The 19,387-nt window shown below is 40.2% G+C and overlaps 1 protein-coding gene and 2 non-coding genes across 4 annotated transcripts in view; 2 read left to right on the forward strand and 1 right to left on the reverse strand.

The window, feature by feature from the left end:
* LOC146307270 (partitioning defective 3 homolog) overlaps window positions 1-19,387 on the reverse strand; it is a 474,057-nt gene that overhangs the window by 450,602 nt on the left and 4,068 nt on the right. The window lies entirely within an intron of this gene.
* Window positions 9,237-9,308, forward strand: trnaw-cca (transfer RNA tryptophan (anticodon CCA)). The gene has a single exon. It is a non-coding gene; the product is annotated as a tRNA-Trp (tRNA).
* On the forward strand, window positions 15,946-16,017 carry trnaw-cca (transfer RNA tryptophan (anticodon CCA)). Its single transcript has one exon. It is a non-coding gene; the product is annotated as a tRNA-Trp (tRNA).

Raw genomic sequence — 19,387 nt, forward strand, 5'->3', positions numbered from 1 at the left:
AGCTCAGAAAAACTTTTTTCAGCTTTGTGATGATATATTTTCTGGCCAATCCAGAAGGCTTTTTAAATAGTTTACTTAGTTTAAGAAGTAAAAGGATTTTCTCAACCCATAAAGGAACACATCATCATTCAGTTCAGCAGAAAAATTCAAAATCCCCAAAATCTGGAAGTACATGGGTTTGACTAGACAGGAAGGGTATGAAAATTTGTAATTGGAAAAGTAAATTAAACTGCCTTACAAATTTAGTAAGGTAAAAAGTATAATATTTACCTCTGAGATGTACTGCAACAGAAGTATTAAGTATCATAAAATGGAAATAGGCCTGCTCAAGTAGCACAAGTACAAGCACCTCAAATTTGTTGCAGCACTTCTACTGCACTGAAGTAAGTGTACTTTCCACCACTGTGGAAAAGTTTCCAAATAGTAAAAAGTTACCAAAAAGTTTTAATTATAACCAATATCAGTCAAGAAAGCGCCTTTTTATGCTTTCAGTAAAATTCCAAGAGTTACTACAATATCCAGTAGGCCTCTTGTAAAGAGAGGCAAATGCACAAAACATGGACACAAAAAAACCCACACTGTCTTAATAAACATACTTATCATTCCTAAACACCTTTCCAGTACAAAATACAGTAGGTGCATTTCCATTCCTCCACAAAAAGGCTGCAAAATCAGCAGCTATCATTTCTGGCTGCCATCTTTTAAGGCACATGTTTTGGAGATGTGAGGATCTCTTTGCAGGAAGCAGATGCTATTTGCAGGCTGTCTCCTACCCTCAGGCATTACTGATCCCTAATCATAGGGTGTGAGATGGTTGGTCTGTCAGTGGCAACTCAGCATCCTCACAGCCTCAGAAAACAGAGGAGCAGAAACCCATCTGTTATCAATGTACTGTAACTCTTACCCCAGCAGCAGGAGGAAAACCCAACCATGATTCCTTATGACATCTTCAAGTCAGCCTAAAGTGTCTCTCAATCGTTTTTAGGGAGTGGAAATGATAGCACGCATTGAGCACGCTGACTTTCACTTATTGTTGTTATAAGACTTTGAAATCTATCACCATGAGTCATGTCCTGCAGGAACCTCCTTACTAGTAGCAAGGTTTTTAAATACTTGAGATTTCTCAGAACATCTTGGTCCAAGGGGAACAAGAGTGTGAAAAATACGAGCTCAAAGTTAAATTTAAAAAGTCATTATTGAAGAGAAATCTGCTTTAATGAATCCTGACCACACAGAAAGGTCAGGACAAACACATGAATGCACTGCAACCAAACCCGATTTCACATTTAAATAGCTCCCATGTCTTTTAGCCGCTCTTCCTCAGTCTGTACTGAATGACCCCATTTCATGGTCCAAGCAACAACTAATCATACCACAACATGTTCTGTGACCAGAAAGAATGTCTGGGCAGGAAATTACTCTCAGTAACTTTACATATTCATCAGTGAAATTCTCCCAGCAAAATCTCCATGTTGGCCATTGAAAACCAGATGAGCTGAATTTACGACTCATTTGCAGAAACACAGTGTCAGACTAAATTGAAAATGAAAAAGTTACAGTAATCCAGTCTACCCATGAGCTCACAGCTTAATGCTTTGGGATGATCTTGTGGTTGCTTCATGTTTTTAAACCCCAACTTGGTATTTTCTGCAGTAGGACTGAACACTGGCACTTTTGTTTTTGTCAGCCTATTTACACTACATGCACAAAGGCAGGGGAATGCCAGCAATAATATAGGTTTAATGATAAAAAAAACAAGCTGAGATAATTGGATTCTTTGAGTGAATTTGCCCAGGGGGAGAACACAAAGATGTACCTGATGCGAGATGAGATGTTTGTACTGTTGTTTGTTTTCTTCTTAGGAGCATAACTGAGCATAAAACCAACAGGCCACAACATCATCAATCAAACATGAACAAACTATTCATCATGCTATTGCTCCTCTGGGCGCAAGTCTGTTCAAATCAAAGGCATCTCAGTCAACATGACAAAAAGACTGAGTCATCTTTGAATCATTTTTCTCATGAAGAACTTGGTAGCCTTGGGCTGCAATCGCATATTTGTCCTTGTTGAGGAGCAATGAAGAAGTAGTTCATGTATTCAAAAGGCCATGCACAATGAAGCTGCAGCCAAGGTCAAATAGCAATGGCATAGCTGTGTTACAGTTAAGAACAAACAGGATGAATAGCATCTGAAGTGGGCTCAACAATTTCTAAAAAAAAAAAAATTCTTGACCTACCTGCAATTTTTTGACTGATATTACAACTGCGATTTGATTTTCACTAGTAGAGGGATGGATCATTTTTTAAATATTATTCTCATTTTCACTGAAAAACATAAAAAGACTGTGGGGATCTGTACCAAACAAAATTATTTTTCAAGTCTGTAAAATGCAATGTATAGGCCAGCACACATCTGCAACACACAACTCAATATTTAATTTAAAACAGTAGTTTGGCACATATTTTCCCGTTAACAAATATTGTGCCTCCTGTGATTTGAATACGCATAGACCATATTGAGACTGTTCAGTCCTGGATTCATAGAAAAGGTTGTTGCGGACAACTGAACTTGGTAGATGGGGGGCAATTTTTATAATTTTATTCAGCTCATATAACTGTCTGCAGAGACACAGTACAAACACACTGAGCCAAAGGATGAGTAAGAGGATAACAGCCTCTACTGCCAGAATCTTTTCACATCTAACACGGTGAATGAAGGATTTATTTTGACCAAACCAGAGTTGGTCATTGTAACAATGAAAAGACTGACCAAGACAGTTTTGGTAAGTTGTATTTTTTTCGGTCTGTCAGATTGAAATGGAATCTGTTTCACAGAGTTTATGAGGCAATTAAAGTTCGTCTTAGTTTGGTAAAAGAGAGAAACTTGAATTCAGAAGGTGATTGGTTGTAATTTCCTGTTTAATAAGGAAAACAGATGTGAGGAAAATGTTCTTTCTTGACATTTTGTGAGTTCATGTTATTAATTTTGTCACAACTTGCATTTAACCCCAGTTGTCTGTTTTTTTGACTGGTAGTGGTAGCTGGTATGCAATAAAACTTCAATTTTGAGGTATTACTGTTTCAATTATATCCAAGAGCACAATTCCACCCAAGAACACAGCAAGATGACATTTTTGCTTGGTTATATGACCTGCTGTTCAATGTTTCCCTCCAGTTTTTCCTTTGTTTTACCTCCAGCTAACAACATGATGTAATCATGACATTGGCACAAAGAGGGTCCACGTCAGGGTTTTTCAGCGAGAACATTCAACATCAGTTTCATTCATTCTTGGTGGGACTGCTCATTGTGAACACACCTGAAACAGCTCGTTTTAGGCCTCAACTCAAAGTGATAATAACACCAATCTAAAAGATCACTCATTAGAGTTAAGCCACATTGAACTCATGACTACTTTAGTATATTTCCACAACAGAAACACTTGAGTCAGTGCCCTGAGAACAGACAAGACTGAATTCCCAGCAAGGGAAGTCCTAACTTTGATTTTAAAGACTTTAAGCTCCCGAGCACAAAACCTGCCAAAAAGTTTTTCCTCAACTTCACAAAGAAAGGAATCCACTTCAGGAGAGTAGCAAACTTCTTCTATCACTCTGTTCATACCGCGCTTCTGGATTCAAAATAAATCTGTCCAAATGACTGCAATATCCCACAGTCCCGCCAACGTCTAAGCCCTTCTAACATCAAGGATTTATTTTTCTCCTGTAGCCCTGAGCATGCCATTTCCATTTCACAGCTCTGTCTGGAGGTTTGAGAGGATATCTGGGTGGGCAGATGTTTGGAAAAACCCACATAAACAGATTCATAGAGACGCCAGTCATCTCAATATATGAGCAGTGACACACATTTTTCAAAGGATTTCTATGAGGAACAGTGCAGGAGTGCATACATTTTCAACACTGCAATCACAGATGAATAATGTGTCTCTGTGATATCCTATTTCACACACTAATAGACAGGTGGACTTTTTTTTTTTTTTAAGAAAGACAGTGTGTTGGCAGATGTGTTTGCAGCATATGCAAAAAAAAAAAGGAGAGTGAAGCGAGATCATATATCACAGTGAGGAGAGATTATTCAGCAATTTGGCAAAGGAAATGAAAAAGTGCCCTCAGCTCAACAGAACAACAATTTAATTTGACAGCATAATAGATTCCAGACCGGTAGGGAACAGTTTATGAGGACAATTATGGCTGATCAATAGATGTGCGGTTAGAAAGACACGAGTCACCTCCGTTTTGGCACAAGGCTTTTCAGAGTATCCGTAAGTTAATCAGGCTAAACTGCATCCAGGGAGCCGCTGTATCAACAGCATGAAAAATTAAGCTCATTCTGATAGTGAATACTTAATACTGAATGAATAATGAATGCTGAAAAGACCTTAAGCCAAACCCAGTTTAAAGTTAAAACCAGGGTTGAAAAGCATATTGAATTTTCACTTCCTTTACCCAAGTTTTTAAATGAACAACTCACCCCAAAATCAAAAATATTATTTTTTTTCCTGTGGGCTACAGTGCTGTTTATCCATCTAGATTTTTTTTTGGTGCAAGTTGCAGAGTTTTGGAGATATCAGCTGTAGGGATGTCTGCCTTCTCTTGAGTATAATGGGACTAAATGACACTTGGCTTATGGTGTTCAAATAACCAAAAAAAATTACATTTGAAATCAAACCAGTGTCTCTTTCCAAAAATCATGACCCAGCTACTAAAGATAATCCACAGACCCTGTTATGAGCAGTTTCATGTAGGGATTACTTTCTTTCTACAGTAGGATCTATCTCAACTACTTTGGATTCTACCAGAGTTACTTTCTTTCTACTACAGACAAAATAGCTCCCCCCTAAAACTGCTCACAACAAGGTCTGTGGATTATCTTGAGTAACCAGGTCATGATTTTTTTTTTTTTGGTTCTTGGTTCAAGAGAAGGCAAGCATCTCTATGGTAGATATCCCCATATTTCTGCAACTCACACCAAAAAGATCCAGATGGATAAGTCATGCTAAGGGAAGGGCCAAGGTCAAAATATGTATTTATGATCTTTGGGGTGTCCATTTAAGTCTTGATGGGATTAAAAAGGCACCAGATCATTGCTAGAGTTATTATAAGTAGTTATTATAAGCCTAGTAGTGTACTTATAGAATTACTATACTACAAGTATATCAAATTACGATGCTGCTGCACAGATGTTAAATTAATTCAAGCTTATAACAATACAACATCAAAATGTAGTTTGAATGTTAGTCTGATAAAAACTGAGTGTGGCTACTGACTATACAAAGCCATGTTTATTTACTTTATCCATTGAAAGAAATACTCTGAATGAGCATCAGCTGGAGGGTTCAAAGACCCAGAGTGCATTAGTGGGATCACAAGCCAATGACAGACAAAGCCACAGGACCACTTTGATGTTGTATATGGATCTTTTTCCAAACCTTACATGGTTCAGTGAAATCATCGTAATCATTCCAAAGACATAATTAAACTACATATAAATCAATTAGAAATTAATTGTTCATTCTAATTGTACTTTCCCACCCACTGTGTTAAAAGGCGTTCATTCAGCCACAGGGAAACTGCTCAAGCTCTGGTTTTACAAACATCTGCCCAGAAAGACGTACCCTTTGCATCATCACATCTATGTTCATTAAGGCTGCAAAACTGCCAAAACACCTTTTCCTGCTTTGCACTATCTATAGAATTACACTTTTTCAAGCTTGTTCAAAGTTCAACACTTGCACCACAATGTAGCAGACAGATAATTGGAAACCTGTGCAGTAACATCATTATGCGAGGATACTGTATTTAAGGTTAGAAACCACACTGGGTAGGAGACGATTCACGGAGACAAATTACATGGACAGAGACCTTTTCTGACCTTTTCTCCTGAGGAGGAGACGGGAGTCATGCAGGGAGAGAGAACACCAGAAATCACATTGAAAAAAGTATTTGTCCCAACGGCAAATCAAACCTGCTGCAGCAGAGCCTGTAACAGTCACCAAGGTAGTTAAGTTTGTTAGCAAAAGTTTCGCTAATATGGATTGATGTGTTACAAGCAGCCATACTGATATGAAATAGTAGGGAAAAACCCAAGTGTCACCCATGACAGCCTACTTAAGGTCCAGCCCTGAGTCAATTTGACCTGAATTGATTGGAGCTTAATTAGTATAATTGGTAACACCTGTGTATACCTTTCTATTCTATGTCAAAATGGCTACTGTGAACTGTACCCTTCATAGTGTGACGCTCACAGTCACAGACAAGGAGCTCCTTAGCAGCAGCAAAAAAGCAATTCAGCCAGCTAGACAGTTCGTACACACAAACAATTATCACCCATTTGAATAACTATAAGGTGAAGAAGAAGGATTTTAGCATCTTTAGCTTATTATCAGCAGCAGGCAACTAGTATACAGCAAATACATCAGTCAACTTACTTTTAGCTAGCTAGTTAGTTATTTCACATTACCCAATGGTATAACTGTAAGCTCAAAATTGCATTTTAGCATCTTTAGCAGCAGCAGATAACTCCTTTACAGCAAAAAAGTAAGCTGTTGCTTTTAGCTAACTTGCGATCAAGTGCAGAAAGTCAACACAATTCCAGCTAAGAGATATTTTTCACTGTATTTTGTGACAGAGCTTGTTGACTGTAACAAATACACAATTGTCACCCAGCTGTACAAGTGTACGCTGAAAGAAGCATTTTAGCATCTTTAGCAGCAGAAGGCAACTAGTTTACAGCAAAAAAAATACAATCATCTTATCTTGAGCTAGCTAGTTAGCTCCTTCTTTAGTTCATTAGCAGCAGCAGACAACTAGTTTTACAGTAAAAATAAAAAAGAAATAGCAGTTAACATACTTTTAGCTAGCTCACTACCTGGTGAACACAGTGGACGCCTAGCAAGCTAACAGCCAGATGTATATCAAGAGCAGTGTGTGACAGAGCTCACTCACAGTAACAAATGCACAAAAATATCTCCAAATTGCTAAATGCAGCATTACAGCATCTTTAGCTCATTAGCAGCTACAACCTGCTCATTTACAACAACAACAAAAAAAAAAGCAGTGAACTTACTTTTTGCTAGCCGACTACCTGGTAAAGAAATTCGGCACCCAGCCAGTTAAGAGCCAGATATTTTTCACAGTGGTGTGTGACAGAGCTCACTCACAACGTGCAGGTGTTGCTCATTAATCTGCTGGTTCACTGATGACTTACACATAAATGGAGCTGAATCATCGTTAAAGTCATTAGTTCCACCTGTGCTTTCCCTGCCATGACAAGTGAAAATGTCTACTATTAAAAAGGTCTATTGGAGGCTTACAACTCCATTTTTTTTTGTAACTTTTTTTAGTTTAGATTTTTTTAGTAGTCATCTTAGTCCTATTTTGCTTTTCATATATTTTTTAAAAGATTTTTGGAAGTTATTTCAGTTATTTCAACAGATAAATTCTCTGCATTACAAGCTTGTATTATAAGAGGAAGAGGTCTTAGCAGAACATTTGTAGCTCCTCATCCATGATGATGTGAAAATAACCTTACATAAGAACCGTATCAGGTGTTCCCTGCGTAAGACAATCATTCAGAGGTCTTGTTCTTAATTCTTTGACAAACACCCCATGCCTGTGCTTCAATGACTGAGCGCTCTGTAACTGCAATCATGGCCGCAGAAATAAGCTGTTGACAAAACAGAGGATCACACCCAAGAGGGCCTGGCGTGGCCGGCATGTCGAAACACCGCAAACCACATAGTTGGCCTTTGCTACAACTTGCTCACATTTGGATCCAGCTGGAGGCAGGAATTGTCATCTCACGGAGACGTGGGATAAGGAAAACAAGAGGAACAGCTCGAAGCCCTTCAGCAGGCTACTGTTCTCAAAACAAAACTGAACCAAATAATCGTACAATACAACGCACACAGGCAATATAAATGTTATGGATTAGTGATACGGCTCTAAGCACCATAGCTGTTGGGCTGTTAATGGAGACCACTTGACTTACTTGACTCTGCGGTCAGCTTTGACTTCAGTCCATTCCATGAGCCAATGAAACAGCCAGTCAAGCATATCATATGAACCATCAACCGTTGTCCTACAGCTCTGAAACAAGAGTGGACTGGAGTTTTAGTTTGCAAAGAAGCGAGATGCTCTGAGGACAGAAATAATCACACCGGTTGAGTTAGATGTTGATATGCAAAAAGAAAAAATTTTTTCAAGCTTAGAAACATTAAGTAAGAGAAGGGCCGTAAAGTCTTGTTTTTTTTTTTTTTTTGCTATGCTGAGATATTTTTACAGTTCTGCCTCTAACCAGGTCACCATTAAAGGACAAGGGTGTAGGATTTAGTGGCATCTTGCTGTGAATTTACAGATTGCTTCACCCTCCCCTTCCAAGCATGAAGGCGAACCTACGCTGATGCTAAACTTGCGAAAAACATTGCAACATGGCAGCTTCCATGCAAAAGGACCGCCATCCTCTGTAGATACAACTACAACTTCCTGTCTGTCACAAAGAAGATGGTGATAGGAACAGGCTTTGATTTTCTGGACTGCATGTGCCAAACTCTAGGCCTGCGGGCTGAATCCGGCCCGGTGCCTCATTTCATGTGGCCTGTGAGAGCTTGCAAAGAATGTAATATACGCAATATCACATATACAGTTCTATTGTATGTATAATTCTATGCTGCGTTATGTAAGTAAGGTGTCAATAAAATGCATGTCCCAGAATGCATCCTGATTTTGTTATCCACGCACTGAAAACAACTAGCTGCAAGAGCAAGTCAGTTTATGCTAGATGGTGTCTCAATATCATTTGTCCAGCAGCAGCCTACCAGAAAATATACATTTTGGATTTGAAACCTTGTCTGAAGGCTACCCAAACTGAAACAACCTTTACTGTTATATTTTACTTATTATATTATTTATACTACTTAGTATTTTTTGTAATAAACTGTATAAAAGTTATAGATCTAGACTTGAATGTCTGCCATTATTTTCCTTGACTTCTGCTTTTAGAGCTAGTTATAAATTATTAAGTTATTGCTAAAATCAATAATGCAGATGCAATTATGTAATATGACAAAATGCATTTATGTAGTCTTACATTTATTACTGGCCCTTTGAGCACAACTATAATGCTAATGTGACCCAGGATGAAATTAAGTTTGATTCCTGTTCTAGACGGTCTCCCAATGTCATGGGAATGATTTGAGTGCAAAGAGTGCCTGAGAACCAGACCTCGTGGCGCAACGGTAGCGCGTCTGACTCCAGATCAGAAGGTTGCGTGTTCAAATCACGTCGGGGTCAGTGGTTTTGAAAGTCTCAGGAGTCCGCAAGTAGGTAATGCAACTACAGAAAGATTACGGAAAAAGTAAATAAGGCAATACACCAGTGAATGAGATAAGACTGTACACGTGGAATTGTAAGTGCTTTCTCTGGTGGTCATTCATGTTGTCAGGTGCCCGAACTGACCTTCCAATTTCAAACCATTTAAGTTTGCCGCTCTACAATGCTGTGTTTCTTTGGCTGCACCCATTGGAATTGGGCAAACCAATTTGATTATTTCAGCCTCCAGAGCAGCTCTGCCTCTGAGAAATGACTGTGTAACTGGAATCTATAAAAGCTGGGGAGCAGCGTCTCCTCTTCACAGAGACAGATTTAGGAGATTCCCCTGAATTAAAAAAAAAAAAAAAAAAGTGGAGCTCCAGCGTTCTATACCATTACCGAATGGAAAAGTTATGTCTGTGTGTATTTTAAGAGCAGAAAAAGGGGGCCTCCACGTTAAAGACATGCAAAGTGTCGACAGTGGAAGCTGTCAAAACAGACTTTAAGAACTTGTTGGGGAGGTTGAAAGTGCTTTTCCATCTTAGCAGCATTAGCAAACACAATGTTGGCCTGAAATACATTTACAGTCTGTCACCTTGTTCAAATTTTCCATTTTGAACAATCCAAATATGGGTTTTGTAGTCCACCAAACCATCCAATGGCAACAGCAGCTCAACAACGTGTTATTTTTTTTTTCTTTTCTAAAGGCACATTGCCACCGCAGACACATCAGAGTATGGGGAGTGTGTTTTGACAGTACAGGCAATACTAGATTTATCTCAATTCTCCACCAACAGAGAACCGACCTGCAGCAACTTGACGGGCACAAGATGGAAAAGATAAAGTGATCTTGAATGCAGCAGAAAAAGAAGACAGAGGAAAATGATATTAAACTGTCTAATGAGCAGCTTCTATAAAACCATAAGCTGAAGGAGGGTTTTGTATAACAAAAGATTACAAATTATTCTGCCATCTTCTCCCGAGTCTCAGTTGGATGTGGTGAAACTAATTCACCCTCTAACTCCCAAAAGTGGCCTCAACTACCAGTCGGTTCAACAGAATTAAATAAAAGCAGCTTAATGCGAACCTTTCCCAAACGAAACCCATTATCTTCTGGTGACTAATCTGTGATAACAAAGGGGAGCGTTAGAGGTGAATGGGAAGTGAGAGGGGTAAAAGGGAGTGATAAGACAGGCAAATGCGAAACACAAAATGAAAGCTGGAGCTGGGACTTTTTGGTGCAGCAGACTCCAGGTCACAGAGGAGGGTGTTCATAATCAGTCTTAACAGTATTCCCCTTTGTCAGGCCATTATTATGCACTGGGACCTTACTATAATCTCTCTTCCATTACGAGAGAGGACAAAGATGAGTACACTATTTGATTTTTTAGTGTCATAATGTTGTGTCTCATACAAACCATGACCTTGTGGTGCAAATGCAGTGTGTCTGAACACATACTGGAAGGTTGCAAGTTCAAATCATGTCATGGTCAAGGTTTGAAGACAAAACTGGATATTAGCAAACTACCCGTTGCGGACAGTCACATTTGTCGGGCAAAGAAAAGAGCCTCATATTTCCAGTGACTACTTTTATATGTTTAAAATATTCCATTTATACCCTTATCCCAAAGACGACAATATTCCAATACATGACATATTTCCAACAGCATATCCAAAGCACATACTCATATCCAAGTCTTTCATGTTTAACTCTGTGTTTCTCCTTTGATTCAGAAACGTGGACTTTTTTTTGTGCATGCATCTCCACCACAGCTTTGCAAACTGTTAACTAGTTGGTTTGTTTACAACACATGGAGCAGACTTTAAACAGGCAAGAGGCTGTGTGTGCAAACTGCAGTAAAAACTTGCATACGCATATTCTGAATGCACTACATGCATGTCTATAGAAGCTCCCAGAACCCGATCAATATCAGCAAATTCCACATCTTCAGGGTATTCTGTGATAACGACATTCTTGACAATATGACAAAATACAGACAAATATTTTTGCTTTAGAACTCACGATAGCTGTGGTGCTCTCATCAGGGGATTTTTGGTTTGTTGTATTGCCCATTTTGTTGTTAAATTATTTTTGTATTTCTAACATTTTACTGTGGTTTGTTGTACAATACATTATGGCACACCCTAACTCAGAATATTGTTATGTTCAGATAGTACAATAAGGGTGGAAATTTAGTGGGCATTGTTAAAGTAGTCACTAAAACAACATTTTAAAAACATCATCCTAAGCTTTTGCGCTTCTTTATGAGCTAGTAACACATGGTGAAAGGACTGGTTCAGGCTTTTGCAGATGTTGAATTCCAGCAAATCTTTCATATGGCATGAGTCCGGTAATCAGATGGTTAAAATTTTATCTGTAAAACGCTCATGGTACCAGATAATCTGAGGCAACCATCAGTGTCAACCAAAACTCCAATCAGGGTTTCTTTTTCATTTGCCAGGATGGTCCAATCTGGCGTAGCCTAAATCTTCCTCATAATGCAAAAAGGACTTTTCGGACAGACAAAGAGCTGTTGGTTATATCTACCGCCATATTTTATCGGTAAAATAGCTGGTATTTACCGTCTTGAAGAAACAAGGACATCAGGGCATCTCTAAGCCTCTTACTACTATCTCATCTCTGAGGTCTGACATTCCTGAAGATATGAAGAGAATCCTTACTACACAAACACATGTTATGCGAGTCAGGTGCAGTGCATCGCTTCTATTGTGTTGCTTCTAACGGTTCAGGCTAATGAGTAGTCAGATTATCTGGACCAGTGGTTTAAGATAACAAAACGGTGTCCCCAGCCATGTGGTTGAGACAGGAAAACACAAGCTCATGTTTGATGTCAGCATGGTCAACTGTCTGAATGAAGCCATGCTATCTCTGAAGACCACGCACAGATATACGCCTGAACAGAAAAGACATCCATGCCTGCATACACACCCACAGTCTCCTGCTAAATCTGTAAATGATTTGACAACAAAAGGAATTTCTGTTATTCAGTTCCAAGGGCAGTGGATAAACACAGAAAACCAAAAAAGAAACCCCCCCAAAAATCAGTATCTACTACTAAAACCACATCAGCAGTGTCAACAGAAATGGACCCTGACCCTGAGTGCCCCAGCACAGAATATATGTCATGCAAAGGCTTGGCATGACTATAGCATACTCAGACTTTGGCAGTTACCGTTATGGCATGTGGCCTGCTAGCACTGCTGTGTTTAGCAGCAGCTCCTGCCAGAAATTCTCTCAGCTTTGTCTGTCACACTCAAGCACCATGCTTTCAATTTGCAGCTTTGCATGCATGCATGTGCTCCCCCTGCCACGTGCATGCCATATATCAGCACCTGTGTGTACACCTGAGATGCATGCCAGCCAGTGGGGAATCCCTACAGTCATCTTAGCATGACCCTGAAGAGAGACGCTGCATGTTTGGGAACAGTAAGTCACTCGGTGCGGTGTCATTGTCCTTGGTGCCTTCCACGTGAGCAGGGAAGCTCGCCAGACACTGAGTTAGTCAGCCAGACAGGTTGTCCGGAAGTGCTCTCAAATTCTCCTCGACACTGACCCACATGCAAAGCCACACAAATTTAGGCCAAAGTCTGTGGCATTTACACTGCAGTTAGGACATTTTAAGGCAGTTTGTTAAATTGGTAACTTTCATTTTTTTTAATTTAGGGCATTTGTGTCTTTTAAACTCCCTTTACACTGGACAAAAAACCCATTAACACCCTCTAAGATCTGGCTTCTGTCTTCAGCGGGAAAAGGTTCAATTGACATTGACAGAAGCGTGACATCCAAGAGGACACGCTAATTTTCGCCCTTTTTGTCAGAGTCAGTGATGGTTTGTCACCTTTGTTGGTTTCTTCTGCAACTCTTTTGCCCCTTTTCCATACAAATGTGCTGGCCTGGCTTAAATCGGTTTGACTCAGCGCATCAGTCCAGTACTGCACGAATTTCCACAACAGGGCTGCCTGCTTGTGGGTGTGTATTTCAACTTATACGTCCCATTATTTGTTATCTAGAAGCTTTTATTATGAAGCAATGAAACAGTAAATCTTGCAACTACATCAGCTGTAACTTGTCACAACTATCTATTCATCTGAAAGCAAACATGAAACAGTAAAAAGAAGCAAATACTTGTTAATGCAAACAGCAACACAGGAAACTAAACATCAAACCACAGAGATTCAGTTAGAAGCTGCAAAAGTACTGAGAGCTGAAAACGCCTTCCTCTCTTGTCTCCTACACAGAGGTGAGTTGAGTCTGTCCTTTCCAGTGCACACCAGAAAAAAACTGTGGAAAACATGTCTCCTGGCAATGGGAAAGGAATCAGTCGCCTAATTTTAGCAGTCTTAACTGCATTAAAAAAATACTGAAACACAAAAATGTGGCTGTAAAACGCTATAACAGGTGAAGATGTAGGCCTTTTAGTACATAGTCCAAGTTTGAATGGGGCAGTTTATGTAACATAAACTTCCATATAGTCATCATGTTTAATATTTGGTTACAAATCATTTGCAGTCTGAGACAGAGGTCTCCAAACCACAGATATCAGACACTTGATGTCCACCCTGCCAATGCTCTGTTGGGCCTGTACTGCAGCCAGCATCGCTTCTGGCTTGTTTTGGGGTTGCTGCCAGGTCAATTGACTGACTGTAACAGTCAAAAACATCCCAATGCTTGACCATAAAAACACCTTGGTAGCCTATTCTGTTTGTTACATCCACCAGTCCTGCATTGTTCATCCAGTATATATGGGAACATCCTTAAAAATCCACTTTAACTCACAGTTACTATTACATTCCAATTTTATGACGTGTGTACCAAAATAACAAAAACGCATCATTGTCCAGCTACTTATAGACTGAACTGTATACATGGCCACACTGACTGAGGTATACTTACATTGCAGTCATTCTTCAAGATCTCTCTTCCACATTTTTAGACTAGTATTTAACTACTAGTCTGCTTCATGACTGTATACCACTATAAACATGCTGTTCCCAGCCTCCAATGTGAAATTACAGGCTATTTTGCAGTGTGCAATCTGTTTTCTGCAGACACTGCTGCATGTTCTATTATTGTTGCATATTTTTGACATTGCATATAGCACCTGGAGTGCTTTCCCAAGTTAAGAAACTCAAAAGTGAGTAAATCACTGTCTTAAATCTCAACAGAGAGACATGGTGAAGCAGTGCAGTGCAGGTCAGGGGGACTGAACATCTTTTCTGGATGCTTGGGCAAACTTCAACTCGTGACTTTTGGAGCAGCGGGTGTGCGATGTATTACTTGAAGACTTGCAGGCAACAATTCCCCTGGAAGGAGTCAGCACGAAAAGCAAGGACTGCTCAGTCGCTTGGAAGACAACACCGTGTCGACCAGCTGGAGAAGAAAGCAAGAGAAGAAAAAGAGAGATCACGATACACGGAAGGAGGAAACTAAAAAAGCAAGAGGATAATACGACAAGCAGAAGAGAGGTTACTGAGTGCACATTTCTCCTCTTCTTCCCCTGCTTTGTTCCTTGCTGTGGTAGAAATGAACTAAATCACTGCTGCTTGACCACAGTTGAACCACAGATCTACTCTTACTCAGTTACCATCAATCGCATTGGGTCCCATCATCCTACAGGGCCTACACAGCTCAGCCTAGTACAGTCCACTCACATGATAATCCCCCAATTATCTTCCACTACTGTACGTACAGCAGCTCCTCTCCATTACATAAGCAGCGAGCTGCTGAGTGTAGTGAGCTAATGAGCTCTGACAGCCCTTCCAGCGCCACTTCCCACTTCTCTTTGCGGTGTGTTTCTGGACCACTGCACTGGCTGTTTGTTAGGTCCTTACCTGAGAATAAATGAGAATCAAAACCTCTGGTTGAACTTTTAGTAGAGGGAGATTATTCCCAGAAAGGACAGGAGCTGTTTAAAGCTTTTTAAACTGTTCATTACACATACAAAAATAAGTAGTTGGAATTTTCTAAATAACAGCATTGCAAGTCTCTTCTTTCAAAACAGAAGGGTGTATTGTCTGTCTTTTTCCTTTCAAATCAACATCAATTTGGTGATTCAAACATGTGATAAACAAATGCTACTTTGTCCAACTTTGCCCTGCAGCATCAAAGTGTCTAACCTGAGTTCTCTGACATTGCTAAAGATCCATTTGTTCTTCATCAGGTAGAACTAAAAGTTACTCCACAGCCAATTTTCTTTGAACTGACAGCAAGACAGATAGACTGGGAGGCTTGGACAGGAGTCATCGAGGTGTGAAGTCAGTGTGTTCACGTTGTGGGTCTAAGAAGCTGTACAGCAAATTTACTGCATAGTTATTGGTTGTCCATACCCCTTAGCTGATAGTTTGCAGATTGCAAACACCTCGTCTAACTCTGTAGGAGAAACTACGGTGGAAACTTGTGGCCGTATCAAGATTCAGACCCTATGCAGAGCCAGCGTTCAGTTTGTCCATTCTGGAACAATTTAATCAAAATTTACACGCTGGATCTTTTGGCAGTTACCTGACTAGAACTTCCTGTCTGTCAAAAAGAAGATGATGGCAACGACAGGCTTCTCAGTGTCATGGGAGTCACTTGAGTGCAGGGTGGACTAAAAATACAGACCTCGTGGCGCAACGGTAGCGCGTCTGACTCCAGATCAGAAGGTTGCGTGTTCAAATCACGTCGGGGTCAATGATTTTGAAGGCTTCAAGAGTTCACAAGAAGGTAACGCACGTATAAAAGACCAAATAATAAGACTAGGCTCATTAAGAACCAGTGTCTAGTCCTGGGATACTGTTGCAACATGGTGGACCCTGATGTAAATGGTTCATTCTAATGTTATGAAAATACAACAAATGTTACTTTCAGGTGATTAAACAGACTTATAAATATTTAATTTCTGCCAATAATCCCTGTAAATCTTACACACTGTACCTTTAAAAACAATAAACTTCATACTGTATGTCTGGTTTATATGTTTTATTGTTTTAAAACTTTGAACCACAGAACTAAAATTAACAGAACCAAATCTCAAAATGAAAACCAAACCATGATTCACGGCTGATTCATGGCAGTATTTGTAAGATAGCCAATCAGGAATAGGACCATGGGCTGAATTTGTGCAAGAGAAGTGGGAGAAAAAGACACTTGGTGTACCACAGAGGGACATTTCTAACCTCTGAAAATGATTTGTATTCAAGTAAACGCTTTAAAAGAAAAGAAAGGTTATGCCAAAACAGACATTTAACACGGGCACATTAAAGTGACCTTTTGTGACATTTTGGGAAATACTGAATATTTTCCGGAGGGTTAGATGAGAAGATTGATACCTGTTTCCCCTAAATAATTTATGAAGCTAAAGCTAGCAGCTGGTTACATTAGCCTAAAAATAGAGACTGAAAAGCCCCGAGATGAAGTGGTGGCCTAAAGGTTGGAGAAACAAGCTTGTGATCAGAAAGTTGCCAGTTCAATCCCCCTCAGTTGGCCGGATAAATCTAGCAGCAATGATCTGAGGGACCAGTGAGTCAAGCTGTGGTTGTACTGCATGTCTTCCCAGTGTGAATGGGACCAGGCTCTTCCTGCAAAGAGAGAGGCTTCCTCAGTGAACGCTTCCTGAATGAATAATTAAAAGAAAAAGCATTTCTAAAGGTTAATAAAAATAACTATTTGTGCTAACTGTTTTCCCCTGCTTCTGGTGTTTTGAAAAAGTAAGTTAGCTTTATATTTAAGAAACAGAAATGAGAGTAGTGTTCATCTTCTTGTCTAAACAGTTGATTCCACCAGGCACGGCACGTCTGCACCACAGTTGTAATCCATCCTTCTCAGGGTTGAAAGCCTCACCAGCAGTGTTTCAGAAGCTTTTCAGAGTGTTTTGCCCACCTGATTATGTTTACTTGCTCAGATTTTGTTGATTAGGTCCTCTTTCCTTGCTGTTTGTGCTTCTACCATGTATAAGCAGGCTTCGTGGTACTTTTCCGTCTTTCCTTTTGAAAATTAACCAGATTCTCCCTGCCTTTTTTGTGTCTGACTTCCTGCCCTTTCGATCTGCTCTGTGCTAATTGATGCAGCATCCATCAAAAATAGACTCGGCGCGTATTTGAAGTGGAGTAGAGAGCCGCTTCTGGGACGTGCCGAGGCCCTGCTGGTGTAATCACAAGCATTATGTAGACTGGCTATGATCAGCTCTGGCTGACGTGGTGCAGCCGTAACATGACGCAGCCGCACCTGGTGGGATTTAACCGTAACCGTAAAAATGTCAAACTATTCCTTGCGGCTGAATTCTCAGTTATTCCTCATTTCTAATTAATTAACAGCCACTTTTAAAGTAGGAGATTTCAGCTTGATGAATTCTATGGTGTTTAATGTTGAGATCTTGCAGTTTGGAGCAGTGCATGGGAGTGGTATGATGACAATAACAGTGCTAAAGCCTAAATATTTCTGTGCTCCCAATCAGGGCATGTTACAACTGCTATTTTAAGTAATCAAGACAGCGCACTGTCCTATGAAACACCTAGTAATGCTACTGATTTCACCAAATCAAAGGAGTCAAAAGTTGTGGCCTTTTACCGCTTTGTGATTGATGTCACATACATCTGTATGGGCCATGAAGACAGATCAATCATTCTGTCGTGGACTTGCCAGAACCACAGGACACATGCTCATCATATGCTGCACAAATGTGGGACTGCTTTACCATGTTGTCCCCTCGGGACATTCTGCATCTGTGCACTTCAACAACTTGACTCTGCTGTGACATGTCTGTGAGACTGAATTTGTGGAATTTTTGGAGGGAAAAAAAATGGCAGTTATGTGCTTTCAGGCTTTTAGACTACATTTATGTTGAATCACTGTGGGAAAGTGTAGGAAAAGAATAGGATCTAGAGATAGAGCCACAAATTATGGATCAACTCCGAGCGTTCTTTTGTTTTATGTCACTGACAGTGTACAGGAGGGTGATTTAAGATCTGAACCTGCCAGTCAGGTCTACGTGGTGCTTTTTATGCCAATGGGAAAGCCTGCAAAATAACTTCTTCAATATTGCTCTCGCTTACATGACTAAAGATGTGGTAAATACTCAGATATTATTTGACTGGCTGAGTGCTAAAAAACAACAGCCTTGGGATCAGACAGGCAGGATGAGCAGCTTAATCCTTCATGACTGTGCATACTGTGGACCAGATTGCCTCTGGAGTTAATGGTGCTTGAGCAGCTGATTGATGTGTACTTCCTGGTCCCCCTGAGACTGTGACAAATGCCTCGAGAGACCCCAGAGGCGATCAGGTACGCCCGAGCAGCTTGAGACACCGTCTGATGGGTCTCTGCTAATTCACCTGAGATCATTCAGAGAGGAGAATAGATTCACAGATCACTGATATCACAGGTAGCTAAGGTCGCAAGTGTAGAAAGCATCACAGAAATTCCATGTGGCAAGTATCTTCGCAACTCAAGATGGTTCATGTATAATAAAGAGGCAGAGGAAGACATTAGAGTCAGGCAGAATGGAGGCGGAGGCGAGATCAGCTGTAAGTATAGAGGAGGAGGGTAGAGAAGAGGCGGACGTGAAGTAGTTGTTGAAGAGATGAGTTTTCAGCTCAGGCAGGAAGTGCGGGGAGTGCTTCTCATATCCTATCAGTTTGTCTCCACGTTAATCAGATAAACAAAGCAGTCAATGTGAGTTCATGACAGCAACAAAAGTGATCCATCCTGATTTCCTGCAGACTCACAGTCAGTCCTCAGTCTCTAAATGCCTCATTTAGAGACTGAGGACAGTCTCCCAGCATTCGTTTTTTAAAAGGTTTTTAAAAGTAAACCGCCAGACCAATCCAAAGTCTAACCCTTTATTTTGGAGTGGTGAGATTGCATGCCTCATTCTCACAACCCTTGTGATCTGTAGATCCGAAGCAGCAAGATTGTCTGGTATCACAAGATCAGAATTCCTCTAAAAGTTCTCTCAAACCTTACTTTTTTGGTTCAAATAAACTCTTGCATTGGCCCTTTGGGTTTGTTTGGCCCTGCGTGAAAGCCAAGCAATCAAACTAAAGCGTTTAGTCTTATAAAATTG

The sequence above is a fragment of the Lutjanus erythropterus genome, chromosome 21 (assembly GCF_056507025.1).
Source record: "Lutjanus erythropterus isolate fLutEry1 chromosome 21, fLutEry1.hap2, whole genome shotgun sequence".
Lineage (NCBI taxonomy): Eukaryota > Metazoa > Chordata > Actinopteri > Lutjaniformes > Lutjanidae > Lutjanus > Lutjanus erythropterus.